This window comes from Nomascus leucogenys, chromosome 1a, assembly GCF_006542625.1.
Source record: "Nomascus leucogenys isolate Asia chromosome 1a, Asia_NLE_v1, whole genome shotgun sequence".
In the NCBI taxonomy this organism is placed as follows: domain Eukaryota; kingdom Metazoa; phylum Chordata; class Mammalia; order Primates; family Hylobatidae; genus Nomascus; species Nomascus leucogenys.
The window spans coordinates 22,980,973-22,993,162 of NC_044381.1; positions in this window are offsets into that span (position 1 = coordinate 22,980,973).

Below are 12,190 nucleotides of genomic sequence, written 5' to 3' on the forward strand. Positions count from 1 at the left end.
TGCAAATTTGGCCATGTAACTTTTACTCAACTTTCCCCTCAGATTAGAGTTCAAACCCCTGAGTGCTATGGTTTGAATGGATGTGCCTGCTGGGATTACAGGCATGAGCTACCGCGTCCGGCCTCTACAAGAAATTTTAAAATTTACTGGGTGCACTGGCTTGCACCTGTAGTCCCAACTGCTTGGGAGGCCAAGGTGGGAGGATTGCTTAATCCTGGGAGTTTGAAGCTGCAGAGATATGATTAGGCCACTGCACGCCAGCTTGGGTGACAAAGTGAGACCTGGTCTCAAAACAACTCCCAGCACTTGGGGAGGCCGAGGCAGGCAGATCACTTGAGGTCAGGAGTTCGAGACCAGCCTGGCCAACATGGCGAAACCCCCGTCTCCACTAAAAATACAAAAATTAGCTGGGCGTGGTGGTGGGGCGCCTGTAATCCCAGCTACCCGAGAGGCTGAGGTGGGAGAATCACTTGAACCCGAGAGGTGCAGATTGCAGTGAGGCGAGTTTGCACCAGGGAACTCCAGCCTCGGCGACAGACCAAGACGCTGTCTCAAACAACAACAGCAACAAGTTCTATTTCAGCCATAGGAAAGAAAAAGAATAAATGTGTTCGGAGGGTAGATCTCATGTTAAGCGTTGTGACCACAATAAAATAAAATTAAGAAGATTCAATGAGGCTAGCTGAAGCTCACTGCAAAGCAGAAAGAACTTTGGTCCCCTGATGTGGCAGTTATTAATTTATTGCCTCTGAGCTTTGAACCCACCCTTCCTTGCCCCAGGGAACGAGGCAAAGTCCATTCCCCTTTGCCAGCTGGCTGGATGTTAAACTCTGCCAGTAGAGGGTGCTTGAAGGACACTACAAACCTGGAAAAAGAAGGATATTTTCTTCTCGAAACAAACAGATCAATGTGCAGGTTTCCCTGTTCAGCACCAGTTTATTTGCTGCCACATTGGGGATGGCTCTTGTTGTGGGTTGAATTATGTCCCCCAAAAAATATATGTTCAAGTCCTAAATCCTGGTGCCTGTGAATGTGACCTTATTTGGAAATAGGGTCTTTGTAAATGTAATTAGTGAAGTCACTCTGGCTTAGGATGGACCCTAATCCAATGACCGTGTCTTTTTTTTTTTTTAGACCAAGTCTTGCTGTGTTGCCCAGGCCGGAGTGCAGTGGTGCAATCTCTTTTCAGTGCAAGCTCCGCCTCTTGGGTTCAAGTGATCCTTCTGCCTCAGCCTCCTAACTAACTGGGATTACAGGCATGCACCACCACGCCGGCTAATGTTTGTATTTTCAGTGGAGACGGAGTTTTACCACGTTGGCCAGGCTGATCTCAAACTCCTGACCTCAGGTGATTCGCCTGCCTTGGCCTCCCAAAGTGCTGGGTTTACAGGCGTGAGCCAGCGCCCGGCCTCATGTCATTAAAAGAAGAGAAAACAGAGGCACAAGAGAAGATGACCACAGAAGGCAGAGGCAGAGGCTGGGGTTATGCTACCACAAACTGGAGAATGCCAAAGATTGCTGGCAACCACCAGGAGCCTGGGGAAAGCCATGGAACCCCTCCTCCCTCAGAGGCCCCAGAAGGATCCAACCCTGCTAATACCTTGATTTCAGACTTCCCACCCCCAGAACTGTGAGAAAATAAATTTCTAGTTGCTTTAAGCCACCTAGTATGTGGTACTTTGTTTGTTACAACAGCCGTAGGACACTAATGCAGCTTGAGTCAGTTACTTTGTCACCAGGTTGGTGGCAGCTGTTAGCTCTCAACAGAGGCCAGTTTCTTCCCCACAAAAGCAGGCAGCATGCTCCTAGGGCAACCACGCTCTCCCCTCAGAGCAAAAGAAGTAGTAAATGCATGCTTGACAGGTACTGGATATCCTTTAAAATGTACGTTTTAAAATGGTTAAAACAGTATATTCTATGTTACGTGTATTTTATCACAATTTTTAAAAATCTCAGATCAGGGAAGAGCTTTCTCTGAGTTTCTAAGTTCTATATTTGTTTCCTTTTCCCTCCACTTTAGGAATAGTTAGCTGCTCTCTGCATTCTTTCTTTATTTTTTTCGAGATGATGTTTTGCTCTTGTCACCCAGGCTGGACTGCAATGATCTTGGCTCACTACAACCTCCGCCTCCCGGTTCAAGCGATTCTCCTGCCTCAGCCTGCCGAGTTACTGGGATTACAGGCGCCTGCCACCACGCCTGGCTAATTTTTGTATTTTTAGTAGAGACGGGGTTTCACCGTGTTGGCCCGGCTGGTCTCAAACTCCTGACCTCAGGTGATCCGCCCGTCTCGGCCTCCCAAAAGTACTAGGATTACAGGTGTGAGCCACCGCGCCCAGCCTCATTATTTATTTTTTTAAAAATTATATATTGTGAATTAGTATAACATCACATTTACCATTTTAACTATTTTAAAGCATACAATTCAGTAGCATTAAGTACATTCACAGTGTTGTACAACCACCACCACCGTCTAGTTCCAGAAATTTTCATCACTCCAAATGGAAATCCTGTATCTACTAAGCATGCAGTTACTGCATCTTTTGCTCCATACTCCTTAAGGTTCTCTTTTCTCCTTTTTAGTAGCTAACCATGGCCAGCACCATAAAGGAGCATGCCCAACCTGAAGGAAGATAAGGCAGACTACAGGGGAGCCAGGAAGAATCACAAAAGGCCTCGTCCAGGCCAAGATCAGGTGTCAGACTAATCATGGAAGGACACATCCTTGATAGAATTATCCTACTCAAAAAAATGAACACCATGCTTGAAAAGTGCTGCCTGAACCAGATCTCACTTCATCTCTCTCACTATAAGAAACCCGATGAACCAGAATCTGAAATAAAATATTGACATAGTCATCATATGGACAGGAAATTGGAAAATTTGGATGAAATGCAAAAGTTCCTAAAAAATACAAAATATCAAAATTCGTGCTTGTATTAATATTAAAGAAACTTAAAAGCCATTCGGGACTGTCTCTCCTGAAGACAAAACAAAACAAAACAAGTTGCTATAGAAAACAGAAGATTTTCAAAATCAACCCATTCATTTTATTATTGGCTATTGTCATATTGATTCCAAAATCAGATAAGGGCAATACAAGAAAATAACAGCTATTTGAATCCAACAACAATGTCTTTTAAAAGTCCTACATCTTGATCTAGTAAGAATCGTTGCAGGAATGTAAAGATGTTTGACAATCAGAAAATTTATCAATGGATTCATAATTAATAAATTAAAAGAAAAAACCACATGTTCCCACAAGTGATACAGAAAAAATGTTTTATAATGTTTAACGACTAGGATTTTTTAAATTACAAAGTAGTAATACTGAACATTTTTCTTACCTTGAAAAGTTTATATATAAAAAATCTACAGCAAAGTTAGACTTATAGCGAACTAAACTTTAAGATCAGGAAAAAGACAAGCCATTGGAATATCCTTGTTGCTGTTTAATATGATACTGGAGGTTCTTGTCTGCATTATGAGGAAAAGAAAAAAGTGTAAGGATTATAAAGGCAGAGATAAAACTGCTGATATTTACAAATAATATGAGCATCTAGAAAAACTAACAGAATCAACAATCAAGCTATTAGAATTAGAGTTTAGCAAGATTAACACACAAATTCAACCCAGAAAAGTTAATAGCATTGATCTCTATTGGTGATAACCAACTATAAAATGGAATATCTTTTGTCCACTACTATATATTCAGCATCTGGTATATAGTAGGTACTTAATAAACATTTGTTGAATGTATAAGTGAATGTGGCTTATGATGAACTTGCTGTTTATGGTTCTTCCTGGACTACTTACTACATGAATCTCCACCTTTGCAATCTGAGGGAAGTCAGGGTTTAGTCTGGATGTACCTCTAACTGCAGCTGCAGGGCTATATCATTTATTATGTTCTCCCCACGATATCTTCCCACAGAGCAAAACTATCTTCTTTCTGGCCTTCTTTCCCAAGGCTGAATAGAAGAATCAGGGGGCTTATCATTCATTAATTCATTTCATACTACAACCCAGGCAAACGCTGAAGTTTGAGGATTCTTTACTATCTCTGGTCCAATTGCTTAGATGGACATGTTCAATCAGTCAGAACAATCTTCTGGGGAGGTTGTTTTGACCAGTATAATTATTTGAGTAATAACATCTTAAGCCAAAAAAAAAAAAAAATCCCTATTACCTGAAATCTAGCTTTTGATTATATTTCTTTAGCCCAAAGGTCAAGATTAGATGATCACAGATGGATTTCGAGATGTAGCCTCTACATTCCATTCCTTAATTATCTATCTGCACCTTGAATTTCTTTTTTAAAAAAATTTTTGGGCCAGGTGCTTGGAATCCCAACACTGGGAGGCCAAGCTGGGTGGATTGCTTGAGCCCGGGAGTTTGAGACCAGCCTAGGAAACATGGCAAAACTCTGTCTCTACAAAAAATACAAAAATTAGCTGGGTATAATGGAGTGCACCTGCAGTCCTAGCTACTCAGAAGGCTGAGGCGGGAGGATCGCTTGAGCCTGGGAGGTTGAGGCTTCAGTGAGACGTGATTGTACCACTGCACTCCAGCCTGGGTAACAGTGAGACCCTGTCTCAAAAAAAAAAAAAATTCTTTTTGTGGAGACAGGATCTTGCTATGTTGCCCCAGCTGGTCTCAAACTCCTGGCCTCAAGCAATCCTCCCACCCCAGCATCCCAAAGTGCTGGGATTACAGGTGTGAGCCACCACACCCAGCCATTGAATTTCTTCATAAGGTATGTAAAAGGAGAACTAAGAAGCACAGCAAACAGTAATGTCTTCACAGATAACTTTTAGCTAAATTACTTCAATGAATCAGTGGACTTGTAGGTTAGCAACAGGTTATGATTAGCAACTTGATCACAACTATATTTAAGATTCTTGTAATTGGGATTGGTCTGTACAGCATTCTAAGTTTTGATAAACAGCTTTGGAAATTTATATGGAAGACAATTAACATTTTCTTGTATCAACATTACTTGTGACTTCCATAAACTTAATTTTCATTGTTTCCTTTGATGACAACTTGTCAAGGACAGAGTACCCATACTTATTCCAAAATAGAAGTCTTGATGAATAGGCACATTTGCAAATTGTAGGGAATTCACGCACATCACAGGAAGTCTCAAAATTAAAATCCTTCTGATATGGTTTGGCTGTGTCCCCAGCCAAATCTCATCTTGAATTGTAGTTCCCATAATCCCCACATGTCAAGGGCGGGACCCCGTGGGAGGGACCTGGTGGGAGGTAATTGAATCATGGGGGCTGTTAGCCCCATGCTGTTCTAATGATAGTGAGTGAGTTCTCACAAGATCTGATGGTTTTACAAGGGGCTTTTTCCCCTTTGCTCTGCACTTCTTTCTCCTGTCGCCATGTGAAGAAGGATGTGTTCGCTTCCCCTTCAGCCATGATTGTAAGTTTCCTGTGGCCTCCCAGCCATGCGGAACTGTGAGTCAATTAAACCTCTTTCCTTTATAAATTACCCAGTCTCAGGTATGTCCTTATAGCAGCGTGAGAACAGACTAAAACACCTTCCTTTCAAAGTGGAGAAAGAAATGCTTCAATGCACATGTATTTAATGCATATACATTTAAAAAATAATATTACAGTTTAAAAAGCTAATTCAAAACCAGCATTGCCCTTGAACTTCCTTTGTTGACATTTACAAATCTGTCCTTCTCACTGCAAGTGGACTGCCAGTGTAGCAACCCACTAGTGTGAGTCACGGTTCATGGCATTGGAATGCCACCAATTTCATTGCCAACCCCATTTTTAATTCTGTCAGGCTTGTATGATTATAGTTTCTCTTCTGCCTTCTTGGTGTATGTCTATATTTTTGTTGTTGTTGAGAGTTAATATCTGAGCCAGGTGTGGTGGCATATGATTGTAATCCCGGCACTTTGGGAGGCCAAGGCGGGTGGATCGCTTGAGCCTGTCCAGGAGTTCGAGACCAGCCCGGGCAACATGGCAAAACCCTGCCTCTACAAAAAATTTAAAAATAAAATTAATTAATTAATTAAGATAATTAATATCTGTTTCTTCCTTACCTCTCCTAAAATCTGTCCACTTGAAGAATGGCAAGGAGTCAGAGGATGGGTGGATTCTGCCTGTATTCACTCCCTTTTTTTGTTTTCCACATCCACTTCCCTTTACTATTCAGCCCACTCAGTCACTTTTGTGGAGAAACTCATTTTACAATTCTCCCATCCCTCTGGCATTCTTATTTGGGGCAAGCAGAAAACTCACACGGCTCACACAAACCACTCATAGTGGGTTTAATACTGGACCTGCTAGGTCATCAGGGATACAAAGCAGCCGTTTACTTGCTGACCATCAGAGAGCCACAGAAAAATGCTGAGCAGAGATTTTGGAGAGGATTCACCCTGGATCTGTATCTCCCCAACTGGTTCTAATGCACCCATCAGAGACCATACTGGTTCCAAAATTGTTGACCAGAGGATGCTACCCACTCCTGCACAGCCTGTTAGAGATGTCTAAAAGCTAAATTCCCCAGTTTATAACGGTTTAAATTTTCCCTAGCTTTCCTCAGAATTCATCAATGAAGCACCTTTTTAAAACCAAGAACCCAAGAAGGGAAAATAAATCTGTATGATTGGTTGCGTAGACCAATGGGGGAAAACTAAAAAAAGCTCCAATACCCATTCCTCTGGCATACTTCCTATAAGGATGGAGGTGAAAGGGATTTTTTTTTTTTTTTGAGACAGGGTCTCCCTCTATTGCCCAGGCTGAAGTGCAGAGGCAGGATCATGGCTTACTGCAGCCTCAACCTCCCAGGCTCAAGCAACTGTCCCACCTCAGCCTCCTGAGTAGCTGGGACTACGGGCTCATGTCATCATCTCTGGCTAATTTTTGTATGGTTTTGTAGAGCTAGGGTCTCATTATCTTGCCCAGGCTGGTCTCAAACCCCTGGGCTCACGTGATCCTCAAAGGGGACTTTTGAGCAAGCTAAACATACTTTTTAAAACCTGGCAGTTGGTTCTGTCAGGAAGGAAAAACATTTGCAGATGAAGATCTCCAGTGTACACCTATTCACTTTTTGTCTAAATAATCTGTGAAGTTGGGTAAACAGGCATTTCAGAAATATTCTCCGTGACAAGGTTTTATATAGGAAGCTCAAGGAGATATCCATCTGCTAATTAGCATAATCCCCAGGCCGGTCTGCCTGGCTCAGAGTTCCAGCTTTGCACCACTGTGTCCCACCGAAACAAAATGAAGCACAAACTGGAAGAATAAAGATGTGAGATGTGAATACTCAACAAAATTGTTGATGCAGAGAAGGCTTTTTAAATTAAGAAATGAGCCGGACGCGGTGGCTCACACCTGTAATCCCAGAGCTTTGGGAGGCCAAGGCAGGTGGATCGCCTGAGCTCAGGAGTTTGACACCAGCCTGGGCAACACGGTGAAACCCTGTCTCTACTAAAAATAGAAAAAATTAGCCAGGTGTGGTGGCGAGCACCTGTAATCCCAGCTACTCCTCCAGAGGCTGAGGCAAGAGAATCACTTGAACCCGGGAGGCGGAGGTTGCAGTGAGCTGAGATTGTGCCACTGCACTCCAGCCTGGGCAACAGAGTGAGACAATGGCTCAAAAAAAAAAAAAAAAAAAAAAAAAAGAAATTATGGAAATTTTTCATGAAGTTGATTATATGAAATTTAAGGGTATGCATTAAAACTCATAATATTCAAGAAAAAATGACAAATTTGGGCGTAGCTATAGTAAATTTGATGAAGAATTAGTATATTTTACATAAATATTTATATACATTATTTTAAAAATTAAAAGGTATAATTAAAATCATTTTAGGCCAGGCGCAGTGACCTAGGCTTGTAATCACAGCACTTTGGGAGGCCGAAGCGGGCAGATCACTTCAGGTCAGGAGTTCCAAACCAGCCTGGCCAACATAGTGAAACCCCATCTTTACTGAAAAAACAAAAATTAACTGGGCATGGTGGCGGGCACCTGTAATCCCAGCTAGTAGGGAGGGTGAGGCAGGAGAATCGCTTGAACCTGGGAGGCAGAGGTTGCAGTAAGCCAAGATCACGCCACTGCACTCCAACCTGGATGACAGAGCAAGACTCTTTAAAACAAAACAAAACAAAAGTCATTTTAAATAGTAATGGTCTTGAATGGACATTCTCAGAAAAGGAACTCAAACCAGTTAGGATAAATGGAAAGACTTAATTTGATGAGTAATCAGGCATGAGCCTGTAATCCCAGCTACTTGGGAGGCTGAGGCTGGAGAATCGTTTGAACCTGGGAGGTGGAGGTTGCAATGAGCCAATATCGTGCCACTGTACTCCAGGCTAGACGACTGAGCAAGACTCCGTCTCAAAAAAAAAAAAAAAAAAGCATGCTTCCAACTGCCCCCGTCTGCTCCATGAGGCCTCCAGCTGCCAGTAAAGCTTTGTATCCTATTACTAGGTTGTCTTGGGTACCCAGCATCTGCTCCTCTATACTCTGGTATGTTTTCTGTGGCTGCATTTACCAAGAAACTTAGCGATGCCACCCATACCCCTATTAGGATCACTGTTGCTGCTACTACTACAAGTACTGATGCTACTGCATACATGGCCAGCACTCAATGGTGGATCACTTGAGCCCAGAAATTCAAGACCAGCCTGAGCAACATGACGAAAACCCATCTCTACAAAAAATACAAAAAAATTAGCTGGGTGTGGTGGTGGCACGTACCTGTAACCTCAGCTACTCGGAGGCTGAGGTGGGAGGATCATTTGAGCCAGGAGGTTGGGGTTGCAGTGAGCCAAAGTCACCCCATTGCACTCCAGCCAGGGAAACAGAGCAAGACTGTATCTCAAAACAACAACAACAACAACTCTGTGTGTGTGTGTGTGTGTGTGTGCGCAATCATCTCTGACCATGGCTTCTCAGGTTTTGTATGATTTAGTTCACCAGTATATAAACTGTACAAGGTCTCTTTCCAGACAGGAAAAGGTATCTAATTATGAACCTAGACTTTCCTATTTGAAGGCTATGCAAATAAAATAAAATTGTGTTGATGGCTTAATCTTTTTTTTTTTTTTTTTTTTTGAGACAGAGTCTCGCTCTGTTGCCAGAATGGAGCGCAGTGACACGATCTCAGCTCACTGCAACCTCTACTTCCTGGGTTCAAGCGATTCTCTTGCCTCAGCCTCTCGGTTAGCTGGGACTACAGGTGCATGCCACCATGCCCAGCTAATTTTTGTATTTTTAGTAGAAACGGGGTTTCACCATGTTGGCCAGGATAGTCTCGATCTCTTGACCTAGTGATCCGCCCATCTCAGCCTCCCAAAGTGCTGGGATTACAGGTATGAGCCACCGCCCCCGGCTGCCTTAATCATTTTAAACACAATGCTGAAGTCTTGATTTTCTACAGAATAGAAAGAGAAAGGTTACTCTTCCTGAAACATGTGAATAGAACATTTCAGAACATACTCTGTTGAATGTACAAGATTAACTAAGTTTTCAAGGTATTTTGTACTGAAAAGGAAGACGTATTGATAACAGTTCTGTATCTAACTTTCCCATTTGCTTTTCTCTTGGCACAAAGGTATTGTTTCTATTTTTTTTCTTACCTTTTGCTTTCTAAATGGAAAATCCATCTGATTCAATCCAAACCTACAAACGCCTCTTTCTCTATGAAACTCTACAAAAAAAAAAAAAAACAAAAAAACTAAAGTTGAAAAACATCATCCAAGGAGCACAAGAGAATTGTAACTCACATTGTGCAATTTTACCATTGTCCTCATATTCAGGATCAAAGATACAGATTGATGGAGAAAAGGTAGTGTCTCACTGGATTAATTCATTGTTGGATGGGGAAGGTGGGAAGCTCAGTTCATGCTTCCACAGCAGATTCTCCCCTGACAAAATCTTACTCCAAAATTGGCATTATTTAAGCACACAAGTGTTATACCTTCTGGCGCTCATTTCATACAGTCTCACCCCAAACACTGCATGATCTGACTCTCATTCTCCTTGACTTTCTATTCCAGAACATCATCTGGCACATTTAACCTGTAGTTCAGGTTCTTCCACCCCCGAGATAGCTCTGCAAAAATCCTAGTTTTAGTATCTGGCTATTTGCAGCCCAGGCTGCATTGCTCTGTTCAATTTGTCCTAGGCCTCAGCTTCTTTCTTTTTCTAGGGACTCTTTTTTTTTTTTTTTTTTTATTTAGAATCTTCCACGCATTCTCTTGCTCCAGTGTTTTCTGAAATCAATTTGCCTTGGGGAAGTACCTGGTAAATTCAAAATAGTTACTGTTAGCTTTCTGCCAGAAATATTCATCTTCGAACATTTTCTTGGCCCACAGCTCTGGTTCTGTGACTATGTCTGTCTCTACCATGTTCCTCTACTGTGAGGGGAAATTCCTGGACCCAAATCTCTGTCAGCTTGCATTACTTCCATTCCTTGGCATCATTCTACTAGCAGGTTAGATGTCACAGTGGATGTCATAGCTAGGTTGTGCCAGGTTTACAGCCCACCCTCAGTGCCCACCTCCCTGTGTGTCTATGTACATCAGCTGTCCTCCTGAGATGACGGCAACCCACAAGGAAGTGTTAATCTGCAGCTGTGCTTCAGGGACAAATGGTCAAAGAACCAATTACCTCCTCATTTGCAATTGGCTATATTATTTTTCTTTTGCCCTGCCTTGAATATATTTCTTGAATACAGACCAGTTAGAAGAGCTGCCAAGTTTTAACATATTTAATCCTAACTTCTGTGCATACACCATACAACATTAGCAATTCTGGTGGAAAATTTCCAGGACAAAATGTCTCTTAATGACTTCACTATTGCTAGAGGTTTTACTGATGTACAGAAGAGTTAACATAGCAAGCCTGACTGCAACGTTGGCCTTGGGCTGGTGACTGGAAACTTGGATTTGAAGTGTGTCCCCACCATTCCCTAACTGACAAGGGTGGCTCATTCTGCCTAGACTGTACAAACAGTGCGGTTTATGCTGAACACATGCCTTCCTTCGGGGGGTCTGGAATTTTGGTACATGCTAGGCAGAGGGTGCCTTATGTGACTAGACCCTAGTAAAACTTCGGATGTTGAGACTCTAATGGGTTTCCCTCTAATAAGCAGAAACATTGAATGCTTATTGCTGGGGAAATATATTTTCATTGCTGAAGGAAGAGTGCACTGTGCGATTCCTCGTGGAGGGAGTGGGCAGTGGGATGCCTGCCCATGGATTTCTCCAGGCTCTACCTGAGTCTTTCTCCCTCCTCACTACATTGCCATAATAAACCTTAGCCATGAATACAACTATATTCTGGGTCCTGTGAGCCCTTCCAGTGACTCTCCAAACATAAGGGTATCCTTGGGCACCCTCCACATGAGTAATTAGATTGATGAATCCCAATGTCTCTGATAGGGTCGAAGTCACTGGTGCCATCTCCCATCCATGTAACAAAGCTACTCAGTATGTCACAGAGAGTTTAATGAAGCCACTTGTTTAAGTTCTTACTTTTTTCTTTGTTGGTGTCCGCCTGAGCTGGAACTTGGGCATAAGCCCAAGAGTCTGGGCTGAAGTAAGATACAAGTAACCAACACTGAGCTGAGCACTCAGTTTTCCCCTTGATCTTGAACCACTTACTGTTTTGTGCATCTTAACTCTCTTCCATACAAAGCATTCCTTTCCTACAAAATTTCTCTGCGTCTCATATAAATATTTAAAAATTATTGGCCGGGTGCAGTCTCTCACGCCTGTAATCCCAGCCCTTTGGGAGGCTGAGGCAGGTGGATCACGAGGTCAGGAGATCAAGACCATCCTGGCTAATACGGTGAAACCCTGTCTCTACTAAAAATACAAAAAATTAGCCGGGCGAGGTGGCAGGCACCTGTAGTCCCAGCTACTCAAGAGGCTGAGGCAGGAGAATGGCGTGAACCCGGGAGGCAGAGCTTGCAGTGAGCCAAGATCACGCCACTGCACTCCAGCCTGGGCAACAGAGTAAGACTCTGTCTCAAAAACAAAACAAAAAAACACAATTATTATTGTTAGGCTGGGTGCAGTGGCTCACACCTGTAATCCCAGCCCTTTAGGAGGCAGAGGCAGGTGGATCACTTTAATCTCAGGAGTTCAAGACCAGCCTGGGCAACATGGCAAGACTACATCTCTACTAAAAATACAAAAATTAGCTGGGCATGGT